The sequence below is a fragment of the Mustela nivalis genome, assembly GCF_964662115.1.
Source record: "Mustela nivalis genome assembly, chromosome: 12".
Taxonomy (NCBI): Eukaryota; Metazoa; Chordata; class Mammalia; order Carnivora; family Mustelidae; genus Mustela; species Mustela nivalis.
The window spans coordinates 52289970-52315547 of record NC_139031.1 but is presented as its reverse complement, the minus strand read 5'-3'; the positions used below and the strand labels follow the sequence as shown (position 1 = coordinate 52315547).

The 25578-nt window shown below is 35.3% G+C and overlaps 2 protein-coding genes across 6 annotated transcripts in view; one reads left to right on the top strand and one right to left on the bottom strand.

The window, feature by feature from the left end:
* LOC309844989 (uncharacterized protein) overlaps positions 1-25578 on the bottom strand; it is a gene marked incomplete at its 5' end in the record, with an annotated part of 52571 nt that overhangs the window by 14132 nt on the left and 12861 nt on the right. Inside the window, one exon of the mRNA XM_082692419.1 lies at positions 6553-6706. The remainder of the gene's footprint in view (positions 1-6552; positions 6707-25578) is intronic.
* ABCB5 (ATP binding cassette subfamily B member 5) overlaps positions 21086-25578 on the top strand; it is a 157281-nt gene continuing 152788 nt past the window's right edge. For all 5 annotated transcript variants that reach the window (XR_014301386.1, XM_082693823.1, XM_082693822.1 and 2 more), the window contains exon 1: positions 21086-21106. The gene's annotated coding sequence lies outside the window, so the exon portion shown is untranslated. The remainder of the gene's footprint in view (positions 21107-25578) is intronic.

The following is a 25578-nucleotide window of genomic DNA, read 5'->3' as shown; positions in this document are numbered from 1 at the left end:
AACTATCCTTTGGAAAGTCTATGTGGATGGAAATATTTATGAGTTGGCACGGAGACCTGGCACAGTACATTTGCTATGGAATAATTTTAACTGTTACCTTGTTTTACAAGATGGATTTTATCTGGTGCCTTTATGGGAAGGCTGAACAAGTCTATACCCTCACTGTACATGCTGAGGTTGCTGTTTTAGTTTCAATTCCAGATATGCTTGAGAAGGTTTTAATAAACATTTTATAGGAAAATGATGAAATGAGGCAAACTAGAAACATTTTCCATGTAAGAACAAGATATTTTACTTGCTCTTTGTTTCATCATATATCATCAATTTTGCAACAGATTTCAGCAAAAAAAAAAAAATCCTGTCCCAAGAATTTTTATTTTTTGGACCATAAACAAACCAAAATCCAAAAGTAAACAAAGACCAAACCAAAGAAGGCATAAAACAATAAAAATCAGAATAATGACTTGCATGTTAAGTGGAAAAAGAAACCATATAATAAGTTTTCTGCTCATTCTGAATATAATCGAACAGGGTGGTCTTCCCTACAAAAGATTCAAAATCCCTAAGTTTACTCTTAAATGGAAAATAGCTACACTTTGGAACTACTGTTAATACTATGTGTCCACCTCTGAATGTATACTTTGAAAATATATCTTACAGAAATATTCTAAGTCTACCAAATCTATATATATGCAAAGATGTTCACACAATATTATTAAAATAGAAAAAATATTCAAATAACTAGATTTGTCTAAAGTAAGAAAGTAATACATTATATTCACAGTGGTTTATTCTATAGCCATTGAAAAATGATTTTGTAGGAAAATAAAAGGACATGGGGAAATGTGCATCTGGTCATAAGTAAAAAAAAATAAATAGTATCATCCTATTTTTGTTTTAAAAATTTGTGCTTGGGGTGCTTGGGTGGCTCAGTCATTAAGTGACTGCCTTCAGCTCAGGTCATGATCCAGGGTCCTGGGATGGAGCCCACATCAGGCTCTCTGCGTGCAGGAAGCCTGCTTCTCCCTCTCCCACTCTCCCTGCTTGTGTTCCCTCTCTTGCTGTGTCTCTGTCAAATAAATAAATAAAATATTTTTAAAATAAATAAATAAAATAAAATAAATAAAAATTTGTGCTTATGTGCTGAAAACGAGTTTTTAGTTTTATTTGTTCATGTTTCTCCATGTGATATAGACTTACATTTTTTTTGCTTTGAAATTTAAAGTATTTTCTAATATTTCTAGCAATATATATACTTATTATCTTTGTGATAAGAAAGTATTTATTATAATAATAATTAAACATGGAAAAACTATAACTAAGTAGTAGCAACTGCATTTTTACAAATAAGTAGACTACTTCTCTATTGACATTTCTGTTTCCAAACTCATGTCATGGTATTCTTGTGTGTCCAACCCAATTAAATCAACTGAAGAGCCAAGTCTTGAGTCAAGGAAGAAAATTCAACAAAGGTCAAAAGTAAGATAGAAACTAGGAAACTAGAGCAAAGTCAGAATCCAGAGGACCCAGAAAACATTACACAGGTTATCCCACAGATCAAAGGGCCAGGAACTGAAACCCAAGCAGTGAAAGGCAACTGTTTGTTGCCTAGCTCCATCTTTCATGTTAAAGTGTTTGTGTGTCTATAGATGCATGTGCACGTGTGTGTCAGATTTTAACAGAGTTCTAGAGAACTTAAATTTTTCTGACATTGGGGCGCCTGGGTGGCTCAGTGGGTTAAGCCGCTGCCTTCGGCTCAGGTCATGATCTCAGGGTCCTGGGATCCAGTCCCGCATGGGCCTCTCTGCTCAGCAGGGAGCCTGCTTCCCTCTCTTTCTCTCTGCCTGCCTCTCCATCTACTTGTGATTTCTCTCTGTCAAGTAAATAAATAAAATCTTTAAAAAAAATTTTTTTTTCTGACATTATATTAGGAAAGACAACTTTAAAACAAATACCTTATTTGAATTTGAATTCTAAACTCCAAACCAAAACTTCGTTCTCTAATTTCAGAATGGTTTTGGTGTGCATATTATAAGAAGCAGATGAGATCGTACAATGCTCAAGAATATCCTTGCTAATGTGCTCCCCAAACTATGAAGATTCTTCCAATATTACTATAGCTATAATGGGAGATAATTACTTCATTTTAAATCCTTACCTCTACATCAAAATAATCTCAATTTAATTACATTTTCTGCATTGGCTGGCAAGTGGTTTTGGTTGGGGGGGGGGTTACCTCTGAATTTGCCAATTTTTCTGAAAATCAGATGTCCAAAAGTGAACCCCTAGCACTAATACATTCAATACCACAAGGATTCCATTCCCAGCACTTTCATAATAATTAATCTTAGATTACATTTGGCAAAAAATTTTTAATATTTTTTATTTTTAGAGTGTGAGAGAGCACAAGCAGGTAGAGGGGCAGAGGGAGAGAATCTTCGATCTGACTCCTAATTGACCATTGAGCCCAATGCAGAGTTCTATCTCACGACCCATGAGATCATGACCTGAGCCACAACCAAGTTAACCGACAGCCACCCACACACCCACAGGCAAAAACTTTGAGAACAACTTGTGTTGTAGTTACAAAGATAAAACAGAACATGCAAACTAGATGATAATTTCAACTAATAATAATGTTATTTATTAAGTTGGTAATAGTAATAACAGTTTTATTTCATTATACCTGTGACAAAAATATGACCAGACCCAAGGGCTGGCTCTTCAAACAAGTTTTCCAGCTGGTTTCCCAGATAAAACCAAATTTCCAGAGTTCCATCATCTCTTACTGGCAACACCAAGGATCAGAACTACTTCCTCAAACACTTATCCCTGGTCCTAAGAGTCTTTCCTCCCACTTCTCATGGGACCTTTCCTTCATAGCTCATTTCAGTAAGCTAACCAAAATAGCTATTTAGGGTGCAGAAGCCATTTCTCTCAGTATGTAGAGATCTCAAGGTACAAAATAGCTATGTACAGGCCAGCCTCTCAATTTACCTTAGCACAGTTTTACATATAAATCCAGGATTTACAGACATCCCAATTCTATTTCCTAATTCACTTAGCGTGACATAGGAGCACTTTATATATTGGTGATTAACCACATACCTAATGAGTCAACCTGAAAGATATCATATAGTCCACTAGGTGGCAGAGATGTTTACAAGGAAGTGAAGATGAACAATGCCCAAGTCTCCTTAAAAATAGTTCAGCAAGCAGGAAACGAAAAAGAACCTAATTAGAGGAATAGATAGCATTTATAATTTACATAATACATACACATTAAACTGTGAAACCACACATACATAAACAGAAATTCAAATTTTTAACAAGATATAAAAAGTCTACCACAAATAGTAACAGCTATTTAGCTCAGCCAATACTGTTTATTTTAAATAATTTTTTAAATAAAATTTGCCTCTCTCTCTCTCTCTTTTTTTTTTTTCATTTTTAAGGGAGATTGAACTTTAAAGGAAAACCCAGTTAACTAGGATTTCACTGACAAAAGTAACTTAATTCCAGTCTGTACACCTACAAGCTTTGGGTCTCTTCCTGTTGTCTGTTGTCTGCTATATGTCAAAACTTGTTATTTTATCAGAGTTAATATATCTCAACTCTGGAGGTGACTTGTTGGCCAGAGTTTTTGGGAAGCTTTTTTTTCTGTTCTCATTCTACAGTCTTTGTTTAAGCTATCTTAGAAATTATTCTCTTAACCTGACAAGAACTTCATTTCTCTATATGTTCTATATGACAAAAAGAAATAAGTCCTGGTAGAAAGAAAATAAGATTTTTAAACCAAATACCTAAATCTGAATCCTGACTTTGCCACTTAGTAACTACCTGATCCTGGACAAGTCTCCTGACATCTTCTAGCCTTTGTTTCCTTCTTAATAAAATGGGACAAAATAGCCAAACTCACAGAAACATCATGGGCATCAAATGAGAGTATGTGGAAAGAATTTTAAAGCATTATACAAATATAAATGATTAAATATATGTGAACATATATAAATATATATGTAAATATGTATTATCACCATTCAGAATTAACAGATCAAATTTGAAAGAAACATAGAACTGAAAAATATCAATGTTAGAAACCTAAAAAGACTAGTTGTAAATGTTCTTCAGGGCCCAACCTTCAAGTTTCTAGAGAAAAAATACTTGGGTTAGAAGAAGGCTATGATTATGACAAGGGCACATAGATTTACCTGCTGAAGAAACTTTATGAACCTTGGCAGAACAACATGAGCAAATAAATGATTCAGATCCTCTTCTCTAGAAGTTAAAACTATGTATGAATACGATGTGTGCTATTTCTGTTTACCCTGATGGAAATGTAAAGCCATATTCTCTAGTACTTCAAAACTAATTACTTTCTTTTGGATTCTTGTCATCTTACTTGAATCCTTTAAAATTCATGCTTAATTGGTTGATTCTCCATTGCACATCTTTCTTTCATTCTTTTTAATCTACATACTAAGATCAGGTATACTTGAAGTTATTTAAAAATTTTTCATAAAAGGTCTTCATGTAAAATGTATATTTCAATGCAAATAGATTAGCGTATTCTAAAACCATGCTACTCAAAGTATGCCCACGGACTAGCAGCAACCAGCATCACTTTAGAGCTGGTTAGAAATACAGAATTTCAGGCTCCACACTCAACCCAGGACTTAGACTCTGCATTTTTAATAAGATTCCCAAGTGATCTGTATACAGTTCAAAGTGGCTAAAAAGCATCATCTGATATTTATGTTTAATTCAACTGTTGTGTCATTTGATCAATCCAAAATATTGACCTTCTCTATAATTCCATTAGACATTATGAACTTTTCTCCTTTTAGCATTTACACCTTTTTTTAAACTCCTTAGAACACAGCATGTGAGGGTCTTTGTGATTCAGCCCCTACTGCCTCCTCAAGCTTTTGTTCTCTCCTTCTTCTTTTTCCTCCCTCTCAAGCTGCCTTTCAGAAGTGTTGCAAAACTGACATTAAGAGACTAAAGGTGTACTGCATAGGTTGCCAGTTAGGTATTCACTTTGACTACAGTATTGAATAAGAAAATAAATATGGGGATGTTAGAAAGATTTTTAGCCAGGAAAAGACTGAAGAGGAAGATTAAAGCTGAAAATACTGATGGCTTCATTGAGATTGGCCTGAGTCATCATAGAACCTTCTCTTTCTAAATGTTTTTCATTATATACCTAATTATGAAATTTCTAATTCTGTGTTACCTCCCATTATGGAGAAATAATAGAAAATATCCCCACAATGAGTTGGGACTTTGCTTATGGAGGTGAAGATGGAAGCCATTCTAAACCCAATTTTAAAAGAAGGAGGAGGAAATAAGGAGACTGAGGAGAAATAGTGTTCCATACAATAGAATATGGCAACTCAAAGGATACAGGAGGGTACAGAATAGAAACCGTAGATTTCAACACTCAGAAGAATATTTGGGTAACCAAGAGTAAGGAAATATTCAAAAAGATATGGCAAGATTGAACCTTAAGGACCTGCATCCAGAGAGATATGAAGAATCAGATCTTTCTTAGCACGCCATGTAGGACTTCCAACATTTCTTGCAACATGAGACGACAGTACCAGTATTAGGTGAGTATTATACTTTGATTTTAGAAATAAGTTGATATTCAAAGTGATGATCTTTAAAGCTTTTCTAAATGAGAAGACTCAAACTATATTGCTAAAAACATACACACAAGATATCATTATCAAAATATCACAATATTATTAAAACTCCACAATTTGACTTCAGAATATTTTGCCATTGGCAATTACAAAGCAGCATGGATTCTATAGGTTTCAATTGCAAAAAATACTATGTCCTTTGAATTGCAACTTAGTATAAACAAATAGAAAGAATGACCAAAGATGACTATATGTCTAACTACAAACTCATTATAATTAAGAGAATTCGTAAGTCTTATAAAGAATTCTACTGCTTGATGCCATAAATTACATCATAAACTCAGGTAGAGATTATTTTACTTTGAAAAAGTTATTTCAGTCCTCTGCACCTCATTTTTCCCCATTTGTCTAATGCTGATTACTAATCCTCACTTTACCTGGCTTAATTCATAGGAGCTAATAACACAAAGGTCCTATTTGCCAACATACAGTCTGATGGGAATTTTCTTTCCTAATTTTTGAAAGTCTTGCAAAAGCATAAATATTAAATATGATTCATATAAGCATGTAAGAAATTATCATTATTGAAAAGTATGAACTACATGAAATAAAGGTTAGGAAAAACTGAGATAGTTAATCACAGTTAATCCAATCTTTGAAGTCAAATTATTGTATAAGTGACTAAAAGTGTTCCATATTATTATGTACAAAACCCTAATTTAAATGCAAAGCTTTCATATTTTGTTAGAAAAAAAAATCAAGATTTTTGAGTATTCCATGTTTAAGGCATTCCACTTATTTATACCCTAAAATTATAATTGTATATGAAGGAATTTGATTAGCACTTTGACATAATTGATTTCTTAACTAGAAGGAAGAACCTAGAAAAAAATAAAATCTTTACCTTCTCCACAATGTCGAGTTGAAGAGGCAGCTCTCTAGGGCTGCTTGTTCTCAGTCCTGACAGGAAGGAAGTACTCATGGAATTCATTTCCTGCACCAACTATCAGCAGTCCCCAAAGCCATAATGGAAGTCTCACTTCTTGCTTTCAGATGTCCTAAAAAGTCATATATATGCTTTCTCATTATTTTAAAATACAGAAATATAATACACTGATTAGAAAGGAGTATGCCTCTCTGGTGATCATAAACATACATTAATTTTTGCTGAAATTTTAATTTGAGAACACATTTTATCTTTTAGTTCTAAAGAAGTTCTACAGAAATGTTGCAAGAATTACACAAAGTACTTGTGTATCCTTCATCCTGATTCATCAATTGTTAATTTTCTGCCATATTTGCCTCATCTTTCTCACTCTCTATTTATATGTATGTGTATGTATATGAAAAAATTTTCCAGAACCATTTGAAAGTGAATCATAGACACTGTACCCTTTAATACCTTTAATACCATAACCCTTTAATACCTCAATGCATATCTCTTCAGAAAAAGAATTCTCTTTCACAGACCCAGTATGATAAACAATTTTAGGAAATTTTACACTGAGGCTGTCAACTAATCAGAGTTCATATTCAAATTTCACCAATTATTTAGCCATGTCACCTCTTACTAAGCAGTCTTAACAAATAAACTGAGTCTCTTGGAGCCTCATTGAATGAATTCAGAGTCCATAGATTCTGACCTCACAGATTCATAAAGTTAATTCAACTATTGCCATTTTTCAAAATTTAACAGTGTGAACATCTGCTAGTAGTATAGCAAAGGCTAAAGAACAACTGTTTTCTCAAAGTCTGAGTATAGTACTTGTAGGAGAAGACTTTCTTCTGAAGCTTTCTTAGGGTTTAACCTAAAACTTAGCCTTCATGGCCTTCACAGTTTACAATGGTATCACCAATGTGGGAGAAACTGGATTAACAATTCAGTCAAGGGAATTGCTGGGAGCAATATTAAAAACCACAATAATCTTTGTATGGATGTACAGACTGTTTAGAAAACTCTGGAATATGTCCCAAGAGATAAAAGTACTAATGTTAAGGCTGATTCCTGGGCATCTATACAAAATGCAAACATCATAGCCACTTCTCTGAACAGACTAATAGAAGAGGAAATTCCAGCAGCTTTCAATAAAATTTAATATTTACCTTTGTAAATGCATAAATACCACATTTGATAAATAAAGTTAAATCATTCTAGTCAAATAGAAATAATACTAGAATAAGGTTTAACTCAATAAGACAAAGAAGGGCATAGCCCTGTGAGGGCCCAAAATGAGGAAATATCAGTTCTCTTACCTTTTTTTTAAAGATTTTATTTATTTATTTAAGAGACAGAGCAAGTAAGAGAGAGCATGAGAGGGGAGAAGGAGACTTCCTGCAAAGCTGGGAGCCCAATGCAGGACTTACTCCTGGGACTCCAGGATCATGATATGATCCGAAGATAGACACTTAACCGACGAAGCCACCCAGGCACCCAATTCTCTTCCTTTTTAATCTAGATAAAATCTTTCATTTCTGGTCAAGCTTTTAGAATTTCAGTCACTAAAATACCAAATTTCTTCATATCTGCAATGGAATCTCTTATATGTTGATAAAGAAAAATAATTGAGTCTTTATCAGCTGCATCATAAATGAATTCTATAATATGTAAATATGTAGGTTGTATGACTTAATTAGCTTTATGTTCAAGGAGTTCCTAAATATTTCCAAAAAAAAAAAATTATAGAACATATGCACATCATGTATTTGTATCCATCCAAGGAACTTTAATTGCAACTGCTACTGTACTTTAAAATTGTATATTTATTTAAAAACATTTCTACCAATTCAAAATTTAAGAGTAATTTTTAAAAATAAATTTCATGCCCTCCCTTAAAAATGAGACTATGTATATTTTTCAGCCAGTTTTTTCAATTTAATAAAAAAGATCTTACCTATTTCTGACTTAATTTAAGCAATTACTAAAGTTGTTAGTGTTTTTTTGTTTTTGTTTTTATTTTCCTTTAGAGATCTCTTTTAAAAACTACCAGTTGGGAATTACTCAAACAATATTTATAATCATCTCAATCCCCTCTGTGTGGATATGTAAAGAAGTTTTCTATTTATTTTGTGTAATTGCATTATATATATTTAATTGAAAATATTTTTTGAATGACAGTGCATATAGCTAAGTTACAGATAAAGATAAACAGTGTAAAAGGAAGAATTGGTTGATAGTTTAATTATAATGTTCTTCTTACAGAAGAACGAAAAAAGCAAGACAGCAAAATGTCCAAACCATGTCAAATGGTGACATCTCACTTGGGCATCATATTCACATAAAAAATGTGGAAGAAGAAATTTAAATATAGTACATAAATCTTAATGCTTCCTTCATTCTTAGTTTCATTTTTAAGGATAATGAAGCCAGGTTTCAATTTAAAAACTTCTTTTAAAATACATCATCTGGGGATGCCTGGGTGGCTCAGTTGGTTAAGCGGTTGCCTTCGGCTCAGGTCATGATCCCAGCGTCCTGGGATCGAGTCCCGCATCGGGCTCCTTGCTCGGCAGGGAGCCTGCTTCTGCCTCTGCCTCTGTCTGCCTGTGCTCACTCGCTCGCTCTCCCTCTATGCCTGACAAATAAATAAATAAAATCTTTAAAAAAAAAAAATACATCATCTGATGGGGCGCCTGGGTGGCTCAGTGGGTTAAAGCCTCTGCCTACAGCTCGGGTCATGATCTCAGGGTCCTGGGATCGAGTCCCGCATCAGGCTCTCTGCTCAGCAGCTCAGCAGTGAGCCTGCTTCCCCCTCCCTCTCTCTCTCTCTCTCTCTGCTTGTGATCTCTGTCTGTCAAATAAATAAATAAAATCTTAAAAAAAAAAAAAAAGACAAAGCCTTCCTTTAAAATACATCATCTGCTATAAATAAACTAATTAATAATTAATTAAAATATATTTTCTGGTGGTGCTGCTATGGCCAATGCTGAATATTCCTGGAGCCATCTTACCTCTCAATAGCACAACATATATCCTCCCTGCCTCACTCATTCAACCAATCCATACCTTTAAATAGTAATATTTAAACCCCATATCAAAAGTTTTGAAAAGAAGGGTCACCTAGGAGAAAAAAAAAATTCAAAACTCCTTAGAATGTGAAATGGTATAAGATATGTGAAAGTATGGTAACAGCTGCTAGGCACAGATGAAGTTTTTTGTTTTTTTTTCCAGGGTCGGAAAATCACTAAAAGTCTCTAAGAAGAGTCAGAGAAACCCATGATTTTTGGTGCCATTTAAAAGCTTTATTGCATCTGGGGAGGGTATGTGCTTTGGTGAGTGCTGTGAAGTGTGTAAACCTGGCGATTCACAGACCTGTACCCGTGGGGATAAAAATATATGTTTGTAAAAAAAAAAATCAAAAAAAAAGCTTTATTGCATCTTCCATAGCTTTACTCCATGGTTATTTACTTAGAGAAGAAACTGAGGGGACCTAACAAGCAGAATGAACTAAACATTCTATGATCAACTCCCACCTCCCCACTCCCAGGTTTCATTAACTAGAAATACGTCACATGCTTAGCTTCAAGAGAAGCTAAATAAATTGTATTTAACTTCTGCAACTTTTATAGTTAAAGTGCCCAAGGGAGAAAGGGGTGGGAAAGGGTATTGAGAATAATAACCAACAGGATCTACCGTATTTCCTTTGAAGAACTTTATACAGTATGTTAGTAATATTATTATAGTCCCCCATAACAAAATATTTTGTTTTTACTCTACATAGTGTACATCTATTTTTGTCCTGGGGTTGATTATTTTATCAGCTCTCATAAGCCTCCCTCTCTCTGATCTCAGCAGCAAGTGACTGCCTGTTTTTTCACAAAAGCTGATAAATCTGCCTTCTGTAAAACCTGGCACAGCTGTTAAAAAAACAGAGGGGGCATGTTCCATGATCACACTATGGAAGAAAAAAAGAAATATACCAATTATTTTATTTAAAGCAAATTCTTCACATTTTAATTTTAATAACTTAATTATTAAATGAAGTAATTTACATCCAGTTTTTCCTTTAAATAACTACTCTGTAATTAGTTGAATGTGGTAAGATGTGCTGCCTGAGGCTGTAAAACCTGACTCTGTGCTTTGCATATTAATTCTGCTAGTTCCCACATGCTTAACCTTTACTGCCAGCTTCTGGAGGATTTACTTTTATATGCTAATAGGTAATACCAGGCCAATACACCTCGTTTCTTTTTTTCTTTCTTATTTATTTATTTATTCATTTATTTTTGGATACTAATCCTTTATCAGATATGTCATTTGCAAATACTTTCTCCCATTCTGTAATTTTTTTTATTGTTTTCTTCACTGTGCAGAAACCTTTTTTTAAAAAAGATTGTCTTCATTTATTTGAAAGAGAGAGTGAGAGAGATAGAGCACAAGAGAGGGGAGTCAGAGGGAGAAGCAAACTCCTGGCTGAGGAGGGAGCCTAATGTGGGCCTCGATCCCTATATTCTGGGATCATTACCTATGCAGAGGGCAGCCACTTAACTGACTAAGCCACCCAGGTACCCAAATACAACTCCTTTCTTAATGGGACCTAGAACCACAGGTCCTTTAGAGTATCTCAAATGAAAAGAAAATAAGTCATATGCCATTAAAACAGAATACCTTAACCTGGGCCGTGGAAGCGAATACCTCAAAGAGCACTTCAGAAATAACAAGAGGGAGCCTGGGTGGCTCGGTTGGTTAAGCAACTGCCTTCGGCTCAGGTCATGATCCTGGAGTCCCGGGATCGAATCCTAAGTCGAGCTCCCTGCTCCACAGGGAGTCTACTTCTCCCTCTAACCTTCTCCCCTCTTATGCTCTCTCTCTACCACTCTCTCTCAAATAAATAAATAAAATCTTAAAGAAAAAAAAAAAGAAATAACAAGAAAGTCACCTGCCCAGAAAAACAACCCCTACTTACAAGCAGAAGGCTGTATTTCCAACAAATCAAAACCGCAATAAGATACCACCTCACACCAGTCAGAATGGCTAAAATTAACAAGGCAGGAAACAACAGATTTTGGTAAAGATGAAAAGAAAGGGGAGCCTTCCTACACTGTTGGTGGGAAAGCATTCTGGTGCAGTCACTCTGGAAAACAGTATGGAGGTTTCTCAAAAAGTTGAAAATAGAGCTACCCTATGACCCAGCAATCACATTACTGGGTATTTACCCCAAAGATACAAATGTAGTGATCTGAAGGGGCACGTGCACCCAAATGTTTATAGCAGCAATGTCCACAATAGCCAAACTATGGAAAGAACCTAGATGTCCATCAAAAGATGACTGGATAAAGAAGATGCGGTATATATATACATATATATATGTATATATACACATACACACACACACACACACATATATATATATATATATATAATGGAATTCTATGCAGCCATGAAAAGAAATGAAATCTTGACATTTGCAACGAGGTCTATGGAACTAGAGGGTATTATGCTGAGTGAAATAAGTCTTGGAGAAAGACAATTATCATATGATCTCTCTGATATGAGGAATTTGAGAGGCAGGGCAGGGGTTGTGGGAGGTAGGGAGGGAAAAATTAAACAAGATGGGATCGGGAGGGAGACAAACCATAAGAGACTCTTAATCTCATGAAACAAACTGAGGGTTGCTAGGGGGTTGGGGAGAGGGAGAGGGTGGCTGGGTTATAGACATTGGGGAGGGTATGTGCTATGGTGAGTGCTATGAAATGTGTAAGCCTGATGATTCACTGACCTGTACCCCTAGGGCAAATAATAGATTATATGTTAATAAAAATTTTTAAAATAAAAATAAATAAATAATTTTTAAATAAAAAAAAAGAGAAGGCTGTATTTCCAGGATCAGGGTTCCATGTTAATGGTAGAAGGCTGAACCATGTCAAAAGGTGAGTACCACTGAAAAGAATGATTTTTTATAATGATATCCATCAATTCCAGCTGAGTATTAGTAACTTTGAATTGCTTTCTTATTTTTTTTTTAATATTTTATTTATTTATTTGACAGACAGAGATCACAAGTAGGCAGAGAGGCAGAGAGAGGAGGAAGCAGGCTCCCCGCTGAGCAGAGAGCCCAATGCAGGGCTCGATCCCAGGACCCTGGGATCATGACCCGAGCCGAAGGCAGAGGCTTTAACCCACTGAGCCACCCAGGCGCCCCCCTGAATTGCTTTCTTATTATGATAGATCATGAATGGGGTACAGGATGAAGTATATAATACATGAATAACACAAATGTCACCTCTGAACATCACTCTGCACAGCCCTGCTGCCCAAAAGGTAGACACAAACAAACCATAATTTGAAGGTGATATTGTCTGGGGGAAAGAGAGGCCAAACTGTGAATACAAACAGAATGATAAAATTTGGCAGCCAAGGTATAGCAGCCAACGGAATACGGCAACCACAGTTTGTAAGCAACTCACATTCAGGAATCTGAATTTATTGGCCATCCCCTAAGACAGACTGAACAGTCATGGGAAATCCAGTGATAGCAGTGGTCAAACTTCAGGCAGAGAGGCTGACAGTGAGTACTAGGAAAGTCTATCAGCGGAATGTAGCACCCCAGCCTCTTAGCCAGGGCTCAAGAGTAGATGCTGTTCTCTGAATCAAGCCCATGAAAAGTAGCACAAATATTCAAACCTAGAGTTATTAAGGTTTTAAAAATTTATTATGACAGGAAACAGACTTAAGGCTGCACATTTCAACCTTCTTGCCTTTTGGTTTACAAAGAATATGGGTATAGCTGCTCACAAACTTGGCCCTGGGCATTCAGCACATCTGTAACATTCCATCTCCACAAACCAGATGGGAGGCTCCAACAGAAAGGAAAGACCCAAGCCAGGTTCTCTGAATGGGGCCCAAGGTCAGAGCCAGAGGGAAGGAAGGAAGAGGGACTTAAAGCTCAGATTTGAAGGGTTAGGGAGGGACCTAGGGTTGTGGCTGAGCTCTAAATAGGAGGCAGATGGCTCCTGTTATGCCAAGAGAAGGCCCAATCGCTACAGTATCCTTTTTGTAAAGAATACAATCATAGTATTTAAGTCATCTGTTTATACAACAAATATTTATTAAACCTGTACCATATGACAAGCATAGGGTCAGCACTACAGATAAACTCACAAACAAAATAGATATAGTCTGGTCTAAAACTATGAGCTTAAGTCAAACTTTAAGGAAAACTGACATTAAGTAACAATTCCAAATCTTTTCTTACATATTGTAGTAGGTTATACAAGGAAAAGAACAGAGTTCTAAGAAAAATGGATAGGGCCAGTTGGCCAACTTCTTTAAGTAAGGAGACCAAAAATTACCTTTCTTATATAAGGAAGGTATTCCAAGAACATGTAACAGAAAAATACAAGCACGGTGCCTGGGTGGCTCAGTCAGATAAGCATCTAACTCTTGATCTCTGCTCAAGTCATTATCTCACGGTGGAAATTGAGCCCCCCCCATCAGGGGACCTTAGTCCCGTTCCCTTTGCGTGAATGTGTGTGCTCTCCCTATCTGTAAGAAAACACACACACACACACACACACACACACATATGAAAAACACAAGCAATTCTTTTTTAATCTTTTTAAATACAAATTTAAACTTTAGTTTTATATATTATATTGTAGTAATACATAAACATACAGTACTATGGAGGGATGATTGTCCAACCACTAATGGCAAAAGAAAACCTAAAATCAATTCTTCTTTTTATTTGGTTTTACTATGAAAAATAACATAATGACCTCCCCCTCCATGTGATACAACAGGTAACTATTCACAAAACCAATAGAGAGCTAGAAGTTAATAAGAAGGAAGAGAAGATCCCAGATATTACTTACATATTGATCTATCTACTTCTAAGAAAGCAATGTTTAATCTTGGTTACTATTTAGGTAATCCAAATATAATAGTTGAAATCTGGGCAAACAAACTCATATAGGCACATATTAGAGATAGAGGTTTCAAGATAGAGGTTTCCAAGATGATAAAAGAATTCCAAGCATTAGTAGATACAACTAGCTCTGGGAAAAATCAAAGTAATTTCAAGTATTTAGAGAATAAGCAGACAAACTCATTGGGGTATGATGTATAATCACATTTGAAATGTCAATTCCCAAAGGAGGGTAAAAATTCTAAAATGTGAAATGACCTAACTAGAGGTTCATGGGCCCCCAAATTTTGCTTTTATACATATACAAAAGTTTTTAAGCATATAGAAGGGAATATTAAGGGGTCTGTGGGGTGTAGGTTATATGGTGTAACTTATTTGTGAAAATTTCAGTAACTGTATACTTGTGACTTGTACAAACTTTTCTGTTTTTTAATATGCAAACTTAAAATGGTTTATTCGGGTTTTTTTCAGTTTGAGAGAGAAAAAAGTCAAGTGGAGAAAAATACAGAAACCTTTTAAGAGGGACACTAGAACAAAATCTTTTTAAAGGAGAGCTTAGAACAGCTTTTACAAAATTGGAAATTAGTTGGTAAAACATCCCCATACCTTCTACTTATCTTAAATAACAGGGGAACGTTCAAGAGATGCACAAACTTAGTGAAATCAAAGATCTTTGTACTCACTTAAAAAAATTTTGACCTTAACTGTACATTTGAAAAATCAATGTCATCCTTTAATCTGTATTTTAATCAGAACTTTATCTTCACATATGGCTTTCATTTACATACACCTGGAAAGTTTTATTTTGCTCTTTCACAATTTCAATCACTAATGCCTGAGGCAACTGCTCATAAAATTATAAATACTGCACTTGCCTCTTACAGCTATCAAGTAAAAAATAAAAGTAATACAATGCTTACTCTATAAAAACAATGGAGGAAAATCTGAAGTTGCACTTACTCAGTATTTATGAAAGAATCTAAGTTAAATTAAAAAGTATTTCTCTTTCTCTTTCTTATGACTCAATTTTCTTATGACTCAATTTCTTTACTTTTTGTATTGTACAATTATTTTGAGAGATAAAACAAATTCTACCAAGTGTTCATCCTAATTTTTCTGGCTATTTCCCACTTATTAATGCAATTTTTTTAAGATCTTAATCCCCTGGAAATTTTGGATTTTCAAATCATAGGTAATTATATAAGAATGGGCTCTTCTCCATTCTGTCCTCCACCACCACCAGATATCATGGGTTTTCCTTAGATAAAACTGAAGATGATCACTCCCTCTGAATGTGTAACAGCTATTCAGCTCTTGATAAGAATTGGGTCAAATTTATCTATTATTTGATAGCTTAGAGAGCTATCAAACAGTATCCTAGGACATAAATGATACAAATGCACAACAGACATTTACTTGTGAACAAAAAATAAAAGTAAAGAGCAGAATTTGTATTATGGAAAATTATAGCTGTCAATAGCCATTATTTTCTTCATGAATGGAGTCTTAATTTCACTGGGAAAAAAAAAAAAAAACCCTAGGCATGTGTTAATACTGTGGTTTATCCCCTAAGTTGCTTAGATGAGATCACAGAATCATTCATTCACTTTGTGAAACCAGTTACTCATGGTCACTCAACTTAATTTCCTTCTTATTGGACCCTAACAAAGGCATTCATGAGGCCCCCTTTTCTCAAAGGTTAAAATACTCCATGAACCACTACATAATTGTGAAAGTATGTCTTGGTCATATGAACAAACTCAGCAACATGAACAAAGACTCCCAGAGAGGAAGTGAGGAGAATTTTAATTTTAATCCATTCACTGCAACTAACAAGCTGAAAAAAAAAATCAGCCAATTGTTCCATCCTACTCCATAATGCAACTGTCCCTAAGATGTGTTCCAAAACACTAAGTTTCTTCACAAAATTTTGGGCAATTCTGATTCTGGCAATGCTATACAATCATCTTGGAGATTTGCAAGAAACATTAACATAGTAAAGGTTCTGAGAATTCCTGCAGTTCCGCTTAACTTTGTGCAACCTACACAAATGTTTTACATTTTCTTGTAACCTAACACCCCTAAACATCTGTAAAGCCTGCACTGCGAAATGCTGCACTGATGATTTTCAAATTCTGTTCTGCAAAATCATCTTAGGATTTGCCAGGAAACCACAGTGAGGGAAACCAAGAAGGCAAAGAGGAAGCAGTCAGCTGGGAGTACATTGGATTTCCCTCCCCCACTTTAATCTTATTTACCTTTGGGTCTTGACTTACAATATCACTCTGAAGGAATCCATGACTGAAAAAAAAAAATCTTTTGTTTCTAAAATTCTCTGATTCAGAAATAATTTATTTCTGGACATCTGAGTGGTTCAGTTGGTTAAGCTTCTGTCTCTGGCTCAGGTCATGAGCCTAGAGTCTTGGGATTGAGCACACACACACACACACACACACACCCCATCGGGTTCCCTGCTGAGGGAGAAGTACATACAGCTGTTTCTCCCTCTTGCTCTGCTGCTCCCCTTCTTGTGCTCTCTCGCTCTCTGTCAAATAAATAAATAAAATCTTTAAAAAAAAGAAAGAAAGAATTTCTTTCTAGTCTGAATCGACATGTTGAGTTTATTATGGGAATGCCTAGAGAGAGTCCACAGTATTTCCAAGATAGGTTCTTATGGTACATTGAATTATTGTTAATGTCATACCCTCCCTACACTTGCTGTGCCTTCCTGGAGGCAGAATTCACTTCCCTACCTCACTGACTGGGGTTGAGCCCTCTGACCTGCTTTGGTCAAGGGGATGTGAGGGTCTAAGTATACTTGTGTGGTTTACTTATAACCCTCTTGACTTAACAAGAGAAGAGTATGCCCTAGAAAATACCTGCTCACCAGCCAAAGCCTAGGAATCAGGAGACACATGAAGCCCAGTTGATACCAACAAAGCTATGGCCAACACACAGCCCTCACCTAACATGAGAAAGAAATTAATGTTTATTATTGTAAACCTCTCAAATTAAGGGATTGTTTGTTGACAATGCAAAAGATAAAGTTCTCAATCAAATCTATGTTGATCTAATCCCAAATCAAGAGTCCACAATACTACCCTTGAATAGCCTCAGACTACATAATTAGGTTTAAGATAAGAGTTGCTGAATTCACTCATAGTTTTCCAATTACTCTGGATAACTTTAAGAAAGTATAGTAATGCTGTATTTCCTCTCTCTATACCCAAATTCCATTCTTTACCCTGCAAAGGTAAATATTTTACCCTTTACGATTTATAGGACAATCAATAGTTAACAACAATGCCAATAAAACTCAACTGTATGTAGTTTTCCACAAGGAGAATCAAAGTATTTTCCCTTTGTTCATAAAGCCAAATACCACTTTGGGGTTGGTATTTAAATAAGAAAAATTTGTGTACACATCATCCAGGCTTATGACTGTTTTCAGACAGCTTAATCAGCTCAAAATTAAAAGTCAACTATGCTTAATCAACCCGTAAATCAAAAAAGAGCCTTCCCAAACAATGCGTGAAAAGCAGTCCATAAAGGAAAGAAAAAAAAAAAAAAACCCAAAAGTTATATTCACTTCCATCCTAAAAACTGAAACCACGTCTACTAAAAACAGGTACACAGGGAGTTAATAGGTTTTCACTTGGCTCAAGTTATTTAAATTTACAGGATAGTTATATGAAAACAGTAACCCATAGTATCTGGAATGACCATGGAATTACTCCACTTAATAGAAAATACAGTCGGAAAAATACTTACCTCAGAGAAAAACCCTACTAGTAAAATATCCGCCCATGGTCATGTATAAGGAAATGAATAATGAAAGACTTCTGTAAGTAATATATTCTTACTGAGTTAAACATGTGCACAGAAGGGCCATACAACCAAAACGAGAACTCTATAAGAATAGTAAGAGACAAAACAGCAGCAGGATTCAAAATTCCTAAGAAATGAATGTTAATAATATACATGAAGCTTAGAGTTCATGATTCTTTTGAAAAGGAATGAGAAAGGGATTTGTGATCTATAAAGGGAGAGGAATTTCTCTGACTCAATAATAAAAAATAGTACTAACTACTATATATTAAGCACCAACAATGTGACCATAAATAGTTGAATAAAATAACGTTAAGTAGGGAACAGTAATCTGGCACCATATGTAACATGCCCATTTTACAGATGAACAGATAAGAACCCCAAGAGTTTAAGTAACATGTTCTCACAACTATTAAAAAGTGGATTTCTTTGAATGAAAGAGAGGATATTATAACCAATGCTGCACAAATAAAAAAAGAGACTATCTGTGAATAATTATATATTAACAAAACACAAAACATAGAAGAAATGGATAAATTCCTAGAAACATATAACCTACTAAAACTGAATCATGAAGAAATAAAAATATGAACAGACCTATAACTAATAAGGAGAATTAATCAGTAATCAAAAACCTACCAATGAGGAAAAACCCAGGACTAGAGGCTTAATTAAACATTAATTTTTTAGAAGAATTAATATAACCCTTCTTAAACTCAAAAAAATAAAAGAAGGAACACTTCCAAATGTATTTTATACGGTCAATTTCACCTTGATACCAAAGCCAGAAAACACACTTACAAGGAAAGAAAAACTGAAAACCAGTATCTCTGATTACTGTTGACATAAAAATCTTCAACAAAATACCAGCAAACTAAATTCAATAATGCATTAAAAGGATAATACATCATCATGACCAAGCAAGATCTATTCTTGCAGTGCAAAGATGGTTCAGCATGCAAAAACCAATCAATATAATGTACCACCTTAACATAATGAAAGACAAAAACCACATAATCTTAACTGATGTAGAAAAGGCATTTGAGAAAATTCAACACCCATTCATGATTCAACAAACTAAAACAGAAAACAACCCCAACATAACAAAAGTCATATATGAAAAGTTCTTCAGATTCATTGCATAAAAATGTAAATACACTTAACACTACTGAACTATACACTTAAAAACGGTAAAGACAAGTACATTCTATGTTATGTGTTTTTTACCACAATTTTTAAAAGGTGGAGAGAGTATTCAGATCCAGTTTTTGTTTTTGTTTTTTTCCCAGATGTTTTCCTGCAACATATACCTAAAAGTGAATGAAAGAACAGTAAGCAACCCCAGGTGGAAAGAAGGAAATGGCTAGGTGAGCAGGTGTTGTCATTTATATCTGTTAAATGAAAGTAACATAACAGGAAATCAGAACTGTTAAGTAAGTACCAATACAAACAGGAGCTGGTTGTTCGAATGTCAGGATATGTACCTTTTTTTTTTTAAGATTTTATTTATTTATTTGACAGAGATCACAAGCAGGCAGAGAGGCAGACAGAGAGAGAGGAGAAAGCAGGTTCCCCACCGAGCAGAGGGCCCGATGTGGGGCTCGATCCCAGGACTCCGGGATCATGATCTGAGCGGAAGGCAAAGGCTTTAACCCACTGAGCCACCCAGGCGCCCCAGGATATGTACCTTTTTAAAAGATTTCAATGACAATCCTTTTTTTCTTCAAAGATTTAGTACTTACTTCACCATATTAGTTTACTAGGATCGCCATAACAAAATAACCACAAATTGGTAATTTTCTCACAATTCTGGAGGCTGAAAGCCCAAGATCAAGGTGTCAACAGGTTTGGTTTCTCTTGAGGTCTCTTTCCTTGGCTTACAGATGGCCTTTCTCGGTGAACATGTATCCCTGATTTCTCTTTCTGTATCTCCAAATCTCCTCTTCTTTTTTTTTTTTTTTTTGAAATTATTTATTTGACAGACAGAGATCACAGGGAGTCAAAGAGGCAGGCAGAGAGAGAAGAGGAAGCAGGCTCCCCGCTGAGCAGAGAGCCCGATGCGGGGCTTGATCCCAGGACCTTGAGACCATGACCTGAGCCAAAAGCAGAGGCTTTAACCCACTGAGCCACCCAGGTGCCCCCAAATCTCCTCTTCTTATAAGGACACCAGTCAAAATGGATTAGGGCTCACCCTAATGGCCTCATTTAACTATAATTACCTCTTTAAAAGACCTATCTCCAAATAAAGTCATGTTCTGAGGTAATGGATTAGGACTTCAACATATAAATACCTGGGGAACACAATTTAGTCTATAACAATCACACATACAGTTTAATTTCCTAGTTAGTTTCTCATGTGGTTTTTACCAAAGAAAAATGGAAGAGCTGTGGACAAATAGTTCAGGTCATGTGTTAAACCAGGGAATATAAGAGAATGTAATTCTTTTATGTTCTCAGCATCACCAGCCACTTATGTTTCAAACCATATTTTCTGAGGCAATTCACTATAGGCAATTTCACAAATTATACATTTCTCCAGATCCAGCCTTTTTTGTTTGACTGGTTAGCTGTTCTGCATTTCACTCAGTAGCAGGAAAAAAAAAAAAAAAAGAAATCAGGCTATCAGGGCCAAGTGAAAGTTTGGAAGAACATCTCTATAATTCTGCAATTTTGTTCCCAAGAGATTTCACAACATCCTTGGGGAAGTCTGAAATTAAAACTTTCCTCAAAATGTTTTAATATTCTGGCCTGCAGACTTACTCCAGACTGGTAAGTCCCTAAGTATGTTTAAATAAAATTTAAAATAAATCTACAAATATCTCAAAAGTTTTTTGTAATATTCTAAATGAAAATGTGATTTAATTTTGTCTCTGGAAACCAGATATCCTTTCTTTTTTTCCAGGTTCATTTCACAGTCATTTCTGTAATACATTCAACAGCCATTACTTTCTCTTCCACATTTTTACCTGATTTAAATTCTTGTGAAAACTCTATGCTTGCACCCACTGACTAATTTTCTCAGTTGTCACTAACATCCGTAAATATTTATAAAAGACCAGCTGGATAAACTGTATTAACTAAATACATACACATATTATATTCTTCACACACACACACACACACACACACACACACACACACAACAGCTCAGGAACTACTTTTAATTCAAGGACCTAACTGGTGTGTTTAAGTACATATTGGTGTGGGGGTGGGGGGTATGTGGATAGGTTCTCTTAATAGGAATTAATGGAGTTGAGGAAAACAATCCAACTCACAGTTTTCTATAATTTATGAAGAGCTATGCACCAAAAACTTTCCTTTTTCAATAGTATGAGATCTAGTACATCTTTCAATCTCTAAATAGAAAAAATGTAAGATAGTTTAGAACTGTTTCTAAATGGATAAGAAAATTAGATTGTTCAAATTTAAAGATCCTTATATTTGCCTGCCACTGTGAATAAAACCTAAAATTCTTATAAAATTTTTTGAAGATTCTATTTATTTATTTATTTGAGAGAGAAAGAGACTACAAGAGGGGGTTTAGGATCACAGGAAGCATACTCCCTACTGAGCTAGGAGCCAGATGCCAGGACCCTGAGATCATGACCTAAACCGAAGGCAGCCACTTAACTAACTCAGGTGTCACTGAGTTGTTAAAATTTAAATAACATCACCATACTAGTAAGAACATCTTTGTTTATGTAGATTTTAAAGTCTCTATTATAATTTTAAAGTACAAAAAAATTCAGAAACTTTATATGATAATACTATTTATAAAGGCCCAAGTTTTTTCTTCCTTGATTATATCTTACAATTACTGATCTACTTTTAAAAAGTTACATATTTTTATTTGTAAGTCAAAGTGCTGATTAAATATTTCATTTAATTTCCCTACTGTACTGATAGCATGCTTAAATACAGCTTACTACATTAAAAAAAAAAAAAAACTCACTCTAGTTCAATGGGAATATCAGAGAATGATTATCAGTAATAGTCATACAATAGTCAAATGAGACTGAGAATGTTAAATTTCAAATACATTGATATAATACCAAATTTTCCCCAACTAACCTAAAGATGCTGGCACATAATACTTTTCTACTTCCTTGAAATGTTAAGAAAACAAAGCATTATCATGCTAGGAATTTAAAAGGATATATCAAGGAAATACTGATGATGAAACATCATCATCATGTTGCTCTTTTAAAGAAAAAAAAAAAAAAAAAAAACTTTCCTGAGGGATACCTGGGTAATTCAGTCAGTTAAGCATCTACCTTTTGACTCAGATCATGATCCCAGGTCCTGGGATAGAATCCTATGTCAGGGTCCTTGCTCAGTGGGGAGCCTGCTTCTCCCTCTGCCTGCCCTTCCCCCTGCTTGTGCATGTGCAAGTGTTTCCACTCTCTCTGACAAATAAACAAATAAAATCTTAAAAAAAAAAAAAAAAACTTTCCTGAAAACACAGAAGAACAATATTCTATGACTCCCTGATTAGACTGGGACCCCCTTGTGTACATTAAAATAACATAAAATAGGACAGAGAGTAAGTTGTGTTTAAATGTCAACTTTCATCTAACATTTGAAACATCAACACCTTGTTGGCTGCTAGGATCTTCCTAACAAAGTAAGTATGAGAGCACTAATACCAGGAAATATTTCTGCCAGACAGCCTAAAAACATAAGAAATGCTTAGGGCAGACACTGGAATAAGCTTTGATTCTCTAAATAGACAGTTTCATCTCCTAACTGCTTCTCCACCACCCAAGGTACTTCTGAACTATCTTTTATGATTAATTTTATGACTTAATGAAATGTGAATTACTATTAGCATCAGATTAAGAAGAAAATATCAGAATGAGATGAAAATATGGATGCAAATACAAGGTCCATAAAAGGGTAAAATAAAAATGCTTTTAGGATTTTTTTTGCCATTGCTTTATTTCTTGAGTTAACTGTATTTTATAATTGATTTCTGTGCTTCTAATTCTTCATTAAAACATTACCAAGACATTAATGATTCTGCCTTTGGTCAGAATGCCTCTTCTGCTGAACTCTTATCTAATCTCATAATGAAAAAAAAATGACATGTTTATATATAAAAGCTGGTGTTCAGACTGCATTTGATGGCTTACAGAACCTGGAAAGGAAACACTACACAACAACCACATTACCAAGAAAGCAAGCTCCTTTTGCAGGATTTATTCTTAATTCTTTTGGACTTAGCAAAATGTGATAAGAAGGACGATTCCTTCTGACACCAGTTATGTTCTGCCTGCCTGTCTCCAGGCTCTCCTGTTACCTCAGCAATCACATTTATGTGGATGACTCTAGCCCAACTTCTCCCCTACCTTCCACACCAACATTTCAGTGTAATGGTTGACACTTGACCTGGATATTCAGCTAACACATCTGGCTCCAGATGTATTCAAAATGGAACCTCTCAGCTCTGCCCTCCATCTACCTCCCTTCCACCTACTCTGATAAATCTCCCTTCTTTTCTATTTCTTGTTTGCCATCACTATGTCACCCATCTTTGAAGTCATGTGTGGGTCCTTTCATTGCCTCCTCCCTACCAGATTCTAAATCAGCCCATCTTTTTCAAGCTAAGCTCCTTAGTGTTTGTCTACTATTGTCAAAACCTCCAGTCTTTCTCTGAAGCAAGTGGTCCTCTCTTCTGCTTAAAGATGTGCCTATCTATGGCACAGCTGTCACAGGCTATCATGAGCCCATATGGTGCTTTTATACAAATCAGAAAAGGCTCTCTAACTTCAAGAACTTGACATCCATCTGTCAGGGAACCTGTCATAACGTAATATAAGTAAACATGATAAAAGTAATAAATACCATAATAAACACAGAAATACAACAATAATACATATAGAAATGTAGAGTTACCATGTGAATGACAACTTCTGAGATTTGTAGTGCATTCTCTTCACACAACACTGAGAAGCCCTGCCTGTGACCCTGTCATCCTTCAACTCCACACATTTTAATGACCCCCTCATCACCTATAAAAAGAAAAATGTGCACTCATCTACCTAATTCATGAAATTCACCATGCTGGCTTCAGTCAGCCCCTCCAATATTATCTCTTATTTCTTAAACTCTTCACATACCTATACTCCACTCTAGCTGGCACACTTTCTCAAAACTGACTCACACTGGCCTATTACCTTGACTTTAATCATTTGTCTGCCTGGTACATCCTTTCTCCTTTTTCCACTTGTAAATATCTCATCCATTTTTCAAATGTCATTTCTTCCAATAAGCCATATATCTTCCCCACCTAAAATAAAAAAGTGAGCACTCTTTCCTTTAAACCCCACTGAGTTTTGTTTATACCTCAGTTATAAAAAGTGCAATATTCTGCCTTTTATTAGAGTCACTGGCTCATTTGATTGGTCCTGTACCACATGGTAAACTTCTTAAAGTGGATATTATGTGGTGGTAATTTTATGTCTTCTATGAAACCAAATCCAGGGTTTATACAGAATGATTTTTTTTAATTCACTTAATTGAACTAAATCATTGGGTCTCATTCTCAATAAGGATGCATTATATTTTTATGGTTAAAAGCTTTCCTTATTCCTTAGGAACCCTATAATAAGAAATTTTTTTTGTTTTCTAGCTACTTGCTAAAAAATTAGAATTAATAATTATATTTCCAGTCTTCATCATATTCCATTTGCTTTATTTCTCCAAGAGCTGAATAACAGTCCATTGTTATTAGATATATAACCCATAAGAGCTATGTTCACTGTTTCATTTTGCTCAACCAAGCAGGGCTAAAAATGATTCCTTTTCTTTGTCTTATAAAGTTAGTCTTTCCCTTATTGTATAGGTCTTCACTTCCCTAACATCTTCAGTGTATATAATAACAAAAGTCTTTCAGGAAACTAAGTGGTATTTCCTTATTCAAAATGGAGCAAGGGCACTTGGGTGGCTCAGCTGGTTAAGCGTCTGCCTTCAGCCCAAGTCATGATTTTGGGGTCCTGGGATGGAGCCCCACATCAGGCTCCTGTTCAGCAAGGAATCTGCTTCTCTCTCTCCCCCTGCCCACCCCCCCACTGCTCGTGCTTGCTCTCTCATTTTCTTTCTCTCTCAAATAAATAAATAATTTTAATTTTTAAAAGTCCCCAAAACAAAACAAAGCAGATCCAGCTCACAAATAATTATAAGACAGGAAGCATCATTGGTCTTCATCTGCTGCGACAAGTAAGCCACTGTGGATTTTATCA